Source organism: Macrobrachium rosenbergii, chromosome 30 (genome assembly GCF_040412425.1).
Source record: "Macrobrachium rosenbergii isolate ZJJX-2024 chromosome 30, ASM4041242v1, whole genome shotgun sequence".
Classification (NCBI taxonomy): Eukaryota; Metazoa; Arthropoda; class Malacostraca; order Decapoda; family Palaemonidae; genus Macrobrachium; species Macrobrachium rosenbergii.
This window is the reverse complement of record NC_089770.1, coordinates 916,001-932,081: the sequence shown is the minus strand read 5'-3', so window position 1 is coordinate 932,081 and position 16,081 is coordinate 916,001. Positions and strand designations below refer to the sequence as shown.

Below are 16,081 nucleotides of genomic sequence, written 5' to 3'. Positions count from 1 at the left end.
AATAACATTGGGGAAAGTCTTTTAAGATTTCATGCATTATGACATTTTATTTTCAGTTTTCTTTTGTGATTTCATTGTAGATTTTCTCCGGCGTCATTATACAGAACTCGAGTCTTGTACTGGTAAACCTCGTAGAAAATGAAATACATTAAACAAAAGACAAGAGATTACAATACATGTATTTTAAAATGTGTTAGCCTTTGATGATTAGCTCTGTAATGGATACAACTCTTACCTTAGACCTCTGTAGACAGATGTACTTTCAAATTTTTGTGAATAGGCCTATGTAATCTGTCTTCAGGATTTTATATCTAAGATTGGCTTACTTTCTCAATGGAGAATTGACTAAAATTACTGAGCATAGTCATGCATAAAAAATATTCAAAGTGAATTACTACTTGAAATTCTTCTCTTATTTATTAAGAAAAATTAATTTGGGGAAGTATGCATTTTGAATGGTCACATTTTACTTAGACGTTGATTATTAGATTTTGTCTTTAACGTATTTTTTCCTGGGCAACTTCATGTAAATGTGGTGTGTTAATGTAGAAAATTTAATCTGCAGAACATCAGTTACTGAAATTAGAAAGCTTATTTTCTTGGACAGAATTTATTTGTTCTGATGTTGGACCTGATTGACTGTCAGAAGCTGGTTTTTTATTTTGGTAGTTTACATGAAACTTTGTCATAGAAGGATTAAATTAAGTGTATTAGAGTATTTGGAAAATTAAAAACTATCCTTCTTGGTCAAGTATATGACAATACTCTTAATTATATTTAGGACACATTCTGTCCTCTCAAGAGGGGGTACCAGCTTGGGGCTCAAACGCCTTCCCGTCTCAGGGGGACATTTCATTCGTGTACTTGACATAAAGGAGGGACAAATACCATGACGGCCCTGTTGTTAGAGGATGTGCGAGAAACCTTACGAAGTGGTAACATCGTCAGTAATTAGGCAAACGTGGGTGTATAATCATAAACCTAGAACAGACAGAAATCTGTTTGGCAAGTCTGCCAAAGGGTATAATATAATAATGAAGGTTTTGGTGTGTTTGGAAAGATTAAGCTGTCACCAGACGCTATACTAAATGTTACGCTGGGTGTTTTGTGGTTCTTTGAAACGTCCGGAGTTCACCGAGTGCAAAGGGTGGTTTTAAGAGCAGTGGTTTTCCTTCTCATTTAATGGGTTGAGAAGATTCTCCTTATTTAAGGTTACCTCTGATTGAAAACGTAACTATGAAATAATTCCATTAAAAGCTTGCTCAATAATGTATGAAATAGTAACTGTGGATAAGATAGTTCTCCTTTCCTTACAGAAGGAAGTTACTCAAATATTTAATGCCAGTTTTGGTGGTGAGTACAGGTACTTGAGTTAATGATTGTTGATTGAATCCAGGTTTTTGCTAATTTCTGCTATAGTTTTTTTGTCAGTTGAAATTTTCAAATGGGCAACTGAGAGTTACATGTCCCTAATGCAATGTAGTTACGTAATGGTGCCACTTTTTTGAGGACATACATGGTTTGGAATGTGGGATAAAATATTTGATTTTTTGATTTGTTGATGACACTGAAATGTAGGAATGGTGGTGCTTTTGCACTGCTAAAAAGTTGTTTTGGTGTACGTTTGTGATGCAGTAACTTCTGAATTCACTGAAATATAGTTATTTTTAGTTATTGTACCTGACCATGGGCAGCTTGATTTAAGGCAGGGGTGGAGATATATTTTGTGAATTTTCTACTTTTCACTGATTATTATTACATACTTGAGAAATGTTGAAGTGAAGTATTTATTTAGGACCAGCACTCAGGAAACCTCCTGAACGTATTTTGTCAGAGAATTAGAGATGTCCTTACCATATTGGTAGTTTGGGATTTAAGTTTTAACTCATGATGTTTTAGAATGAGAGCAGTAAAGATTACTGTTTGACATTTTTAAGTATTCATAATAATTTTGCTCTAGGAAGCTTTAATGAGAGGTTGTGATCAGTGTTATGTTCTCTTAAGTTTGTTACAGTAAGTTTTTTGGTTGTCATATATATAGGTAATGGTTCTGAAAGATAGATTATAATGGCACTTTTGATTTGGTGTGTAGGGGATTCCTGGAGTGTTCCATCACGATGGTCTAGTTTTGGCCAAGAAAAAGTTTGGTTCACAACAGTAGATTCTGGAATATGGAAACAATTGGCTTGTGGTAGGGGTGTCTTGTAATAATCTGTTATTCAGTTTTATTTGGTGACAGTGGATTTGATACTCAGATGTTTGGTGGTGACAGTGATTTGGTATTCAGATGTTAGGTGGTGATATTGGATTTAATATTCAGACATTAGGTGGTGACGTGGTGACAGCCGATTTGGTATTCAGATGTTAAGTGGTGATATTGCATTTGATATTCAGGTGTTAGGTGGTGATATTGGATTTGATATTCAGGTGTTAGGTGGTGATATTGTATTTGATATTCAGTTTTATCTGGTGACAGTAGATTTGATATTCAGATGTTAGGTGGTGATATTGGATTTAATATTCAGATATTAGGTGGTGGTGTCGGATTTGATATTCAGGTGTTAGGTGGTGATGTTAGATATGTTATTATGCAGGTTTTTGTGACAGTGGATTTGATCTTCAGCAAAATATAGGCGACGCTGAGTTTTGTATGCAGCAGTTTATAGTTGACATTGAGGCGTGTATCCAGCAATCTGTTGGTGACGGTGGAGTTTGGTACTCAGAAATTCCTTGCAGTGGAGTTTAGTATTCTTCAGTGAGCTCGTGACAATGGGATTTTGTTTACAGATAATTTGTAACAATAGAGTTTGTCATTCAATGTAAGTTTGTAAGATCACAGTTTTACAGTGTGTCAGTTCGTGATATCGCTGTTTGGATTCAGTTTTTGTGTTGTTGCTTATAGTTATCCTGGTTCCAGTCCTTGTTCATGATAATTTTAGATTGTCTTGTGGGTGAGTAATGATAGAATTCAGTATCCATTGTTGTTAGTACGTTTTGAGTTCATAATGTAAAGTTTACAGTGCAATATAAGTTAGTTGTCAGTGTTTAAATGGTGTCTTGCATTCAGCAAACATTCAAGATGGGTCTGGATTCAGGAAACCATTGTTCTAGCCAGATTATGGTTTAGAAATCCTGTTGGTTTACGATAGTTTTGAAATTGAAAAGTCTTTTGGTCTGTGATGCTCTGACATGTCAGAAGTCTGTTACCCCGTAGGTGGGTTGTGCCGTGAGTGCTCTAGGCATTACTTAAGGACCTTTGCAACATACCTTTGGCTTCTAGCTGCCACTCCTATCATTTCTTTACTGTACCTCCATTCATATTCTCTCTTCCATCCTACTTTCCACCCTCTCCTAAGAATTTTATCAAGTGCAGTTGCTAGGTTTTCCTCCTATTACACCTCAAAAACCTCCTTTACTCTCAGTTTCTCTTTCAGCACTGAATGCCCTTACGGGTCCCAGCACTCGGCCTTTGACTTAGTAGGTTTTATATTCCATTCCAGGAAGTCCGTTAGTTAACAGTACTTTTACATTTAATGTAGCGTCTGATATTGTGGAAATGTATGTTGGGACACTTTTGCTTTCAGGAAGTTTGTATTGTCATAATTTTACTTGAACAAATTCTTTCAAATAGGTCTACCAGGTCTCCCAGGAATTCTGTTTAAATCCGTGTTGAATAAGTTGTTGATTAGGGACAGTTTCGTGGCTTAGTAATTCTGCTGGTTTGTGCATACATGCTCATGTACAATTTTGTACTGTTGCATTTGCTTGTGGGAAGTCGTATCTTTTTTCCCCCGTTAAAAATATTCCAGCAAAATGACTGTTAGCTCTGATACTTCTGCATTTAAGGTATCTGAGTTTGTAAGACATTGCCTAGAAAGTCTCTTACTTTATTATCTTTTTGACTAGAAAGCGTCCGTTTTTGTTGTCTAGAAAGTATCTTAAAAGTCTCCTAGTTCTTATGTTTCTTGTTGAGAAAGATTGTTAATTGTGAGATTTTGTAAGTAATGCCATAGACTGTTTTACGTATCAGAAGTCCATTCATGCAATTTTGGCTTTGTCTTATTCCTCATGAGTTTTTTGTCCAGAAATTCTTTGTATCTTTGCCTAGAATGTGTTTTGGAATCAGGTATTTACATTTCAAGTTTGTGTTTTTGTTCAGGAGTTCTCTTACTCCTATCAGCACAGGAGTGTCTTCCGGAATGATTATATTTGAGTGTACATTTCTTAGAAAGTGTCTTAATTTGGGAGAGTTTTTCTTTGCCTAGGCAGTGTTATTTTTTAGATTTACTTCTTAGAAGTGTGTTAGTATAGGAGATGGGTTTTATAGACAGTGTATCATTCCAGCGAGTATTTTCTCACTGGAAATTGTTAATTTTTTATTCTCTTTGATGGTGAAGCTGTTGTACTTAGTCTGTCACTGAATTTTTCTTGCTTAAGTACTTTAGTTTTGTTGGCTTACAAAGTTTTTAATTTTAGAGATTATTTGGCCAAAAAATGGAGATTATTTGCTTTGAAGATGTCAGTTATGAAAAGTATTTTGTCAGAAAAGTATCGATTTTGGGGAGTTTTGTGCTTATGAAATGTTTCACTCTGGGAGAATTTTGTGCCTGAAAACTAGGAGAGTTTTTAAGAAGTCGGTCATTGTTTTGATAAAGTGAGATAAAAGGCCAAGAATATATCTCAAATGCTGACCAAAATAAAGCTTTAAAGTTATGGGAAAATTTAAGTTTCTAAGCAGTATGGTACTGCATTAGTTTTTCAGAGACATGTCTTGGGGTTTTAATGTCTTAAATGAAAACCAGTAATCTTTCTCTGAATTTATCATAACCATTACTTGGTCTTATGTAGGCCTGTTTTTGTGATCTGTGCAGTAACAGTCCTTAGGCTTGTATCCTTGCTGTAGCGAACATGTGAAGCTGTCATTTTGAGTTGTAGGCCTGTTGTAGTGAGCAATATGTTAGAATTCATTTGGAGCTGTTGACCTGTTCTAGTGAGCAATTTGTTAACAGTCATTTTGAGTTGTAGGCCTATTCCAGTGAGCAATATTTTAACAGTCATTCTGAATTGTAGGCCTGTTCTAGTGAGCAATATGAAATTCTAGATGTACATAGACTTTTTACCCTGTTTGCTTAGAAAAATAAGTTTTTTATATGCCAGTTTTATAGTTGTGTGACCCTATTCTAACAAGCAAAACAAAATTTTTTTGTCTTTGGGCACCGTTCTGATAGGCAAGACAAACAGAAATTTTTAGTCATATTTGGTGGACAATATGAAACAGATTCGTAGAATTGAATCCTGTTTCAACGACCAATACAAAACTTATTTTCGTAGCTTGTTAGCCTGAAAGTTGAAACATTCAGTGTGTAACACCCAAACTCTAAAAACACCCAAAGCAATAACCCAGTCATGTACTGGAAATTCTTCTCTAATTACCTGACAATGGGGTGACTTCGTGAGGCGCTATCGCACAGAACCTAACCCTTGGCCTGGTGGTCCACGTGTACGGCGAAGGCTGACGTTAGTCCGACCTGCTGTCCTGCTGGGGGAGGAAGAACGGGGCAGGAGGATAGTAGCTTTGCACGTCTCCGACCATTTGCCCGACTCAATCACTTACATTGAATGGTGTCGTTAGGCCTATGAGACGAAGCGGTGGTTTCTTGGGAGGGGGGGTGCCTCAAGGCGCACTTGTTCCACCTGAAGGAGTTTGGGTCACTTGTCTGCTTTTGGGAGGACTGTGTGTGTCTTGGTGTGATTAATTGCTTTTGTTGTAACAAAGACTGGAGGATGAGTTGTAAAATTTCAAGTGAAATAAAGTTCATTTGATTTTAACTTTTGTTTACTTGTAAATTGCTGGTAATTCTCAAGTTCAGTAAGACATTCAATTAGCAAACAGATGTTGTAGACAGAAGTTTAAGTCGTGTAAACTGCCGTTAATGAAATTCTTGGGCACAAAATGACAATATGTTAAGCTTTTAAACGTTCACATCATATATCTATGTCATTTAAAACATTGATGAAAACACCATGTGTATGACATGTGAGAAACTTAACCCATCCAAAATTTTGTATTCCCAGTAGAGTAAAACTAAAATTACTAAAAAGCATTGAAAATAATTGAAAATAAAAGTATAAGTCAATAGCTATTCAAAAAGTACATAAAACACTTCAGTTTTAACAAATTAATATCAGCAAATAACAGATACTGGCTATAGAATGAAGCTATAATTCTATAATTGATGTTGTGCATGTTAGAATTAGTATATTAACAAACATACTTGGAAGAAGTTGGCCAAGAAACATACTGAGGGAAGAAAATAATAAAACTATCAAGTCAGAATTGGTAATTCCAGTTTTTAAAAGTTTTGTGATGCTTCTGTAGGAAGAGAGGTTTTCCATATCTTGAAGGGTTTCACAGTAATATTTTCAGACATTTTAGTAATTTTTAGTTAATTTTACATCTTGTAGCCAGTTCTCATGGCAAAATTTAAAGTCCCCACTTTTATAAACAAGGTTAGAGCTCAATTTTATCATCTTGATCGACAGAATGACGTTAAATTTAATGAAATAAGCCTAGGGAAAAGCTATGCTTAATACCTACAATGTGCTAAATTATTTTAGTCAGCTCCATATTGAAATAACACCAATCTTCGGTATAAGCATCCAGGAAAATAAGGATAAATATTCATATTTACTAATATAAGTAGACTGTCCATTAAAGCTCTCAAATAAAGAATTCTGACGCATACGAAGCTGGTATGAAGATGGCTGAAAGTCAATATATTTATCAAAGTATATTTATCATAGTTATGTGGATACGCCCGATTGAAAATGGCTAAGACAGTATATATATCAAAGTTTGTGTGGATTTACTTAAATGTTTTGCGGTTTTCTATGAGGGCGAATAATAAAGACTCGTTTTCTGTCAGACGTGTCGGAAACTCTACGAAAGAGTTCGTGAACGAAAGCAGAGACTGCAATGTCGAATATGCATGGTTTTATACCGTAGAGATTTTCTAAAACATTCTTAGAGAAGCAAAGGTATTTTTGGCAATTATGCTTTCCGTTAGAACGACATTCTGGCACTAGAACTCTACTACGGGATTTTCACGCCATGTTTCGTGAAACATTTGCCTGTGTATGAAATCGGCCATATGACGTCATCTATGGCTTGTCGTAGTGGTACAACCTTAACCAAAAACCCTTCCCCCCTTGTGGTCCTATTTTACATTTGAGAGAGTCTGGCGTTCTTCGGCCATGCCTGAGAAAATGGGAAATACATTTGGGAGACCCCAAGGAAAGTAAAAAGGCCTTTTTTCCATCTTCGCAATCAAGCTGTTGAAGCTTAGAAAACGGCTCTTCGAGTCGCTTTCGAAGGTGATGACTACTGACTGCTTATAATGATACCTCCTGCTGAGGACACGTGGTCCTCCTCAGGGCATTGCAATGCTGGTTCCACGGGTTAAAAAAAAATAGGTTTTGTTTTTCACACGATTTAGGGCCATTGATTGAAAATGTACTTTGGTTTAAATAAAAGACAACGGTTACTAAACGGATTTTATTTCCTTTTTTAAACATGGTTTTAGACATATATGCCTACATTGCGAAGGTACACTCTAGGAAAGGTAAATTAGATTCGTTACATTAGAATTATGAGCAACTTGGTTCAGCTACGATCTACCTTGTGACGTCATTGAAAAGCCTAAGAACTTATGACGTCAGCAAAACTAATTCCTGACGTCATTACACTAGACGGTTCAGTATAAATAAGCGTCCAACCGGACTTTATTAGCGGTTTTAGGGCTATATTACGTATGAAAAGCTACACACTATTTTCTTTTATGGCCTTCTAACCGGCAAACCTCCATACTTGGTTTAAGTTAACCTACTCTTAGGCTAAAGCGGGTTCTTGAAATGGTACTAGAACCCTTTACCATACATTAGCATTTATAGCTATTCTCTCAACCATCTTTTGTATCTAAATTCTTTCTGTTGGCACAATTAATGCTAGACTTTATTTGTATTTGAGCCAATCATGCTATTGGCCTTTTAATAACAATTCTATACTTTTTAAGTCTCGTACAATTTCTGCTTGTGACTTCAGAACGTCAAATGGATGTTAACCTGGGTTTGTTTTTGAACCTCATTCGAGTTTTTTCTTTTTTACTTTGTTGAGAGAGAGAGAGAGAGAGAGAGAGAGAGAGAGAGAGAGAGAGAGAGAGAGAGAGAGAGAGAGAGAGATTCAAATATTTCCAAGTTTCAAAATGGAAAACGTACCGGCTCTAAACACGCCTGTTTAAACACCAATTAGACCTAATTTCTGTAATATGACCTCTGAAGATTAGCAGACCAATAAACTTTTAATCAATAACCTTCATTCTTGCTGCAAACACAAGAAGACTTCCTGAAGCCAATCGACAAGAAGAGAAACTGTATTCCTAACAAGGAACGCTTACATGGGTCGACACACCTTAAAAATGAGTTATTAATCTTATTAATTTAAGAGGTAATCAAAAGTTAAGTTTCAACTGGTGACAGACTGGGTTTACCTCTGTTAAGGAATGGAATGGAATACGGAATTTAGGCCAAGGGCCAAACGCTGAGCTTTGATGATGAGGTCATTCAGAGCTGAATGGGTAATTGAGAGTAACAACAGGTTTGAAAGATGCAGCAGGAGTTAAAACTTCTGCAATTGCAATATGAGACAATTGTTAAGAGGTTAAAGTAAGATGAACGAGAATGTGATGTAAGGAAGTAGAGTAAAGGGAATTGAAAGGAGTTGCAGCAGTAACGGCCTTTAAAGGGATGCTGCTAAGAACCTTCAGTAATGCCTACAGTGCACCTCACATGATGCGACTACGGGTTGGGGAGGATATCGTAAGAAAACCACAGACGGTTCCGGTATCCACATAGCACTCTTCTTCTTTTGGGGACGGAACGGAGAAATCAGTCGCTTTACACCAAACAAATCTTTAAATAATTCATGCTATCAATGTCAGCTGTACTGACCAAGGGGTGAATGCTTGCATAGAAGACACAGAGACTAACTAAACGACAAGAAAGGGGGTAACCACTTATAATGAATGAATGATGAAAATCTGGCTAAAGCAAAGATCAGGGGTAACCCAAAACAGCATACAGACATTAGGTTTCAAGTGGGTGGTGTCTGCCATGTTAGGACAATGGATACCACCATCATCACTTATGTGAATTTTTCAAAGAAACAAATATTTACATGATCAACGGCCTTCAAAAAATAGTTTTGCTCCAAAATCAACAAGTTGTGCAGTAGATTCTTAACAGGAGATGAACAAGATGGTGATTTTGAAGGGATGATTATGGAAAAACGTCCTTACCTATACTGTAATGCAATAGTATGGATAAAAATTAAATGAAAAATGGAAAAACCAAAACACACACATAAAAGTGTGTGCCAGTTTGACAGACAACTGAAAACAATGTTAGGTCTAAAGGAATTGGAATCATGGCTCCTTCCAGTGACATCTCTCAGACCTTTGGAAGACTAGGCTTTCTTCAAAGCTGGGCCGCCCTCAGAGTGAATTGTTGGTTTGTGCTATAAATGCACACAAACACACCAACAAATGGATAATAAGATGGACAAACAACTGAAAACAATGTTAGGTCTAAAGGAATTGGAATCATACCACCTTCCAGTGACATCTCTCGCCACTCTGGAAGACTGGATTTTCTTCACAGGTCTTCTGACCTTAAGAGTAATTGTTGGTTTGTGCTATAAATGCACACAAACACACCAACAAAATGGATAATAAGATGGACAAACAACTGAAAACAATGTTAGGTCTAAAGGAATTGGAATCATGGCTCCTTCCAGTGACATCTCTCACACCTTTGGAAGACTAGATTCTCTTCACAGCTGGGATACCTTCAAGAGTAAATTGTTGGTTTGTGCTATAAATGTACACAAACACACCAACAAAATGGACGATATGATAGACAAAATGGTTTGTACAATAAATGGACAAAACACAACAAAAATGCTGAAAATGGACAAAATGGTGGACAAAACACTGCTCTCTCTGCCTAAAAATCACAAACAACAAAGGCCTTTCACACAATAACACATTTGTGAGAGAGAGAGCACCATGTATCTATTACCTGTCAATAAAACACAACACATTTTATTTTTGAAAACATCAAATATAACATATCTGCAATCAGTGAACCAGAACAATTTTCAGCCAAAAAACCTTAAGATAAATATATAATAAAATATATAATTTTACCACACTTTCTTAACAATTTATAAGCAAAACTGACATCTTATCCACAAAGAACATCCAACATCTTTGTACTGCAAGAAACATCATGGTTCTTTTCTTCCATAAATACATTACCCAAGTTGCTTGTGAGAGTCTGAATTCAATACAATTTCTGAGAGAGAGAGAGAGAGAGAGAGAGAGAGAGAGAGAGAGAGAGAGAGAGAGAGAGAGACTTCATCAAAGCCCAAACAACTGTAAAAACATTATTAGTTTTCCTATAGTAACCCAACACCTTAACCTAACCTAATTCATGTGTAGTGCAAATTCCCAAGCATCATAACCACTGTAGATGAAAAAGGAATAACTCAGTCCATTAGAAGAGCACAAGAAAGCAAGAAAGTATTGGGAAAGGCATGGAATATAAATTTAGGCCAAAGGTCAAGTGCTGGGACTTATGAAGTCATTCAAAGTTAGAAGGGAAAGAGAGTTAAAAGGTTTTCAATGTGTAACAGGAAGATAACCTCACAGTTGGACTGTGAAACAAATGTTTGGAGATGGTAGAAAGTAATATGGAAGAAAGAGAATAATTCCCTATGGGGCAAGATTGTCATGGCAAAGGAACCAACTCTGATAAAAGCAGAAACATTGGAAGAATTGGAAAGAGAATATGGCTAACATCAGCTCTTAAAAAAGCCTTTCAATATTTGGAAATAAGTGGCCAAGAACCCCAAGACTGGACCAGTTCCTTGGAAATTGATTAAGCAGTTCCATCCACTGCTCGAGAAACACAGAAATCCATGATAGACAGAGCTTGAATGTTCTTGATAACCGAGTTATTGCGGGGTTAACAAGCTGAGAGAAGTGGAGTGAGTTAAGTCATTCATTACAATGGAGAGCAATGCCAAATTGGCACTGATTCCAATTGGTAATCTGCCAATCATGAGGTGGATTCAGCAACTGAAAGTGGTGTTACCTGTCCTGACATGGTAAAGACTAGACATACGGTCTCCTTGGATTATGGATTTTAAAAAACAGAAGTGTCTCAGTGCAGTGGGGACAAGAAATATCTATGCTCCCTAATTCTAGAGGACAGCAACAAAGACTTCCATGATCAAATAATCTCAGTAAGGTAGAAAGGTCACAAAGACAAAGCAATTATTGACAGACAGGGCTGAAAAGGGAAGAAAAAGCATAGCCTCTTCCCCTATGGGGCATACCTGGGTAAATGCAATAACAAAATCCACTCAATGAAGAAATTTTGATAGAGGGAGATTTCGTCTCCTCTAGTTGACTGAAAAGCCATGAAATCTTGCAGTGAGTTTGAGAGTGTAAAATCACAAGTTAGCAATAAGATACCTGGTAGATATTGACTGAAGTCATAAAACTTAATGTACCCTCCTATTGGTGTGGGTTTCTGTCAGCAATCTGTGGGGTAACTGCTACCCAAATGAGACAAGATTTTCACTTGATATAAAAACATTTATCATGATGATTATAATCAGTATATACTGTACCCCTGTTGGTCCTTCCACACATGAACCATCTACTGGGAACTGGAATATTTCCTTCTGCAGAGGATTATAGATTGTATAAAGTCACACAACACACAAATAGAGCAAAGTTAGAGTAATGGCTTTATGAGAAGAAAAATCACAAACAAAACAAAAAACTATTTAGTGTATACAAGTTATAAATTTTCCTACTGCTCAAAGAAAATACTTATAATTGATACCTTGACACATTCTTGACAGTTAATAACACTTCTGAAAATCATAATTAATGATAAATTACCACACATGATTATGAATGTCACTTTGAAAACACAATTTAAAATTTAGATTTATCACAATTGAAGAACTGTCCACCAATATATTAATTGCCATGGTTCTAAACTGTACTCAAGGGTCCAACAATACTAAATAAACTATAAAATAACAAAAACTATTCCTTTAAAATAAAAAAATAATAATGTACTGTAATAAAAGTACCTAAAAATGGATCTGTAATTTTAAAAATGAATATTTAAATGAAAAATACACTCTAAAAAATATTACACTTGGAAAAACTGTCAAAATAAAAGGTTCCACCACAGATATATATAAGGCAAGGCACTTTGAGTGTACAATTGTTCAATGACCACAAAATCACTGTCAGACCATAAAAATTTGTGAGTTACAAGGCCTGACCAAAGATATGTTCTTGAACAATTATTACCTGTATTATTGTAGGCTAGATTAACCAAACCACTGAAATAAATTAGTTGACTCTCAAGAGCCTGGCATAAAGAGTTTGTTTCCACTAGCAAATTTTATTTTATTCAATAAATTGCCTTAAAAATCTTCATAAGTAACTCAAAATAAATACAGATTCTAAAAAATTTTGTTTCCTGCCCTGAAGGTTTTTTTTTCACAAGTACAATCTTGATTTGATTTAATACATTACCATTCTTTAAAAATCTTCACAAGTGGGTAATTCACAAAAAATATAGATTCTAACAAAATTTGTTCCCAAAACTTGACATGAGCTGTAAGTTCAAGTCTGAATATTTACAGAAAAAGTGTTTATGTGTTCATACAAAACTGTATTCTCTCCATAAAGGTATTGGGTCATGTGGATTTTTAACCAAAATATTCTTGGGTCTTACGAGAGTGACCAATTCAAAGACAGGCAAAATTACTCCTAAAGAATATCATAGTCCATTACTCTATATATATCTCCATTTCCTTTCGTGATATATACCTTAGAAGAATATGGCATATGGGAGGCAGCCTACTCAGTTTCAACCATTTAAGAAACTGAAGTAAGGTCAAAAGTCCTAATTGGGAGACCAAGAATATTTATACCACCAGGGAAATCAATGGAAACTAAATCTCAACAATTACCAAACTTGTGCAAGACCTACTTTACAATTTAATCACAGCCAGATTCTTATGTCAAGTTTAAAGCTCACAGACCATTGCAACCTGTAGGAGAAACAGTCAAAAATAGTATCCTCTAATACTGATCAACTGATTTTATAGATAGATTTGAATACAGTCTCTTTAGGAAAATGGAACAGCCCTAAGTTAGTTCCATACTGTTCAGCCTCAGGCATAATCCATATATCAATTGAAGCTTTTGTTCTTGGCATTCCTGAGCCACAGAAGTAAGGACAGATGACAGACGAATCCATCTTCAGGATGAACAGCAAAGTGGAGCTTCCACATAACCTGTAATGAAAGGAAGGTCAATTATAAATTCATGGTTGTAATTTGGACATTTTCTTTTAACAATACGAAGTAATCACCAAAACCTGTCTTGCCATAATAACTCGTGTTCCAGCTGAATATAAAACAGTATAAAGATATCTCTAATCCCAACGATGAATAGTTTTAAAATAAAGTACTATCTCCATTCATAGAATATACAAACAACTTGTTAAACTTCTGCCTAATATGCTAAAAGGGCAAGTTAGCAATCTGTACTGACGGAAGAAAAAATAAAGTACAATTTTTGCTCAAATAAGTGAGTATAGTGTCCCCAGTGTAAGGTAGGGCCTCAATCAATACACTCATTCAAAGTTTTTTTGCCTGTAAGGTTGGTGGGACCAATGTTTCATGGTATTTCATATTCTTCCTAAGAGGAGGTAGCCAAGAATGACAACAAATTCTACAAAATATACAGAAATGTAACTGCATTACTTCATGTCAATTTGATCAAATAAAAAGCAGGGTCTATGGGCAATAAAAAATCAGTTTCTTTCACACAAAACCAAAGAATTTCCTTCCTGTCAGCACTGATGCAGAAACCAACAAAGTCCAGGGAATGGATAAATAAATGACAACGTTTGAAGGTGTAATGTCACCAAACCATTTGTTAATGTCAAAGGCTGCTGTCAATTCTCACTCTAAAAGGTTACAAGGGTAACTTAAGGTTTTCAACAAAACTGAGGTCATGGGCAAATATTATCTCTAGGGTATTGCTTTTTTTGTAGGTCAATCACTTCTGCTATGATCTTATGATCTTTCCATATAGGCCAACATCAGTTTTTTTCCCACCCCTAACAAATAAAATGATTTGAGGTACTGATTTGAGCTACAATAAGATTCTGACAATTAGCTGATTCTTGTTATTTCATTATTCTGCATACTGGAGTAAAAAAGGACCCTAGATATACTTTACTAGCCAGGTGAGGGACTGCATCCTAGATTAAGGTTAAGGTTAGGTTAGGTAAGGTTAGGATGCATCCTAGGTGAAACAAATCTTTGTGGATTATTTCATGTTCGTCAGCCACGGAAGCCAACGCCAATGGACACATTCAAATGTACTGAATTAATTTAGCACAATAACGGGTCAGAGCGAGACCTTGCTTGTATATCCGTGGTCCAGTTGTCATTGTAATAAGAAACAGAACATGAATCGTTTATATTGCTTCATTTAATTCAAAACACTGCATTATAAATAACAGCATCGCAGAAAGCGTTTACTTCTGTGGAATGAATAAGCTACATTTCACTCCATTTCCATGTCTGGATTAGCGTAATACAAAAACAATTATATTTAAGGGTTTCAATACCATTTCTCCTCCAAAACGACACTTGATTTATACCTCTACAAAGGTTCAGTCATATCCTTCCTGTCTCTCTGGCAAACTGAGCAGCCTAGGCTATTGTCAGTTCCTCTTATCTCCTATCTTTAACCTGATCTTCTCTTACTTATACAGCTCGTCTCCCTGCCTAGATGACAATAACTTTTATTATTCTGCATAAAACCGTTTTATTACATATGGAGTAAATGCTTAGTAGGGGTCAGGGCTACTGTAGGCCTGGTGGGCATTTTTGTAGCAGGAATTTTTGAGAGAATATACCTAACCTCACTTGGGTACCATTACCTAACCTAACCTTCGACAGTGTCCCCCCACTGGGCAATTCACCTAACCCCCAATGATTCGTGACCCCCTACTCTGCATTCTACCCCCATATCAATTAATTTTCTGTCACAAGGGTTGTTAATCGACTGTAATGTCTGTTCATGTTGCGTAGAACCATTTCTACTTACAAAAGTCTCACCTGGGCACCACGTGGCTACCTGGCCGGCCTGCTAGCCTGATGATCCCACGTTATGTCTATTTTCTTTCTTGTAACTCTTATTTAGCTAGTTTTACCTTAATTATTCCATCATACTTACGTTATTTGAACCGATAATCCACGAATTACTCAAAACAGGTGCATAATAAAGTGAACAGGAGGAGAAATAAAGTACGGTTGACATCTTGACACTTCGCCGGATCACCTGTCACTTCTGACAGTTGTGACGTCACGGTTAACATGTTCTCCTTTTACGTGTCGGAGGTTTTTCCTTTGCAACGGCTCCTCATTTTTAATTTTCTTTATTTTTGTAGACTCAAAACCATTTACCTTGCTTGTAAATGGTTTGCTGTACGTAGGACATACTAAGTGGTTCCTGTTTGTACATAAGAACCATTGAAATTTGTGGTTCAGAAGATTTAAAACAATATATTCTACGGTACTCGTGACTGAAGTTTATCTTTCATGGTACCCCAATAACGTAACATCCGGTCCTATTAGAAATATAGGTAGTGTTTTAAGTATATATATATATATATATATATATATATATATATATATATATATATATATAGTATTAATATTCTAAAAAAAAAAACTGAATGAATGAACTTCTGTGAACTTCAACAAACATCTCCCACTTAGTAGCAGATATTTCTCACGATGGAGGATTCCTTTAAGTTAAACCACACTTACCATTCACGCTCCAACATCTATTTCAGTGTGGGAATTCATCTATCACCTTTATCAGCACTTGCCCTTTCCGAACGGCGGATC

At 36.0% G+C, this 16,081-nt stretch overlaps 1 long non-coding RNA gene across 1 annotated transcript; it reads right to left on the bottom strand.

The window, feature by feature from the left end:
* Nucleotides 1–10,803: 10,803 nt before the first annotated feature.
* On the bottom strand, nucleotides 10,804–15,537 carry LOC136854888 (uncharacterized). Its single transcript, XR_010857823.1, has 2 exons — nucleotides 15,405–15,537; nucleotides 10,804–13,447 (listed from the first exon to the last, which is right to left on the bottom strand). It is a non-coding gene; the product is annotated as an uncharacterized lncRNA (long non-coding RNA).
* Between the last annotated feature and the right edge of the window lie 544 nt (nucleotides 15,538–16,081).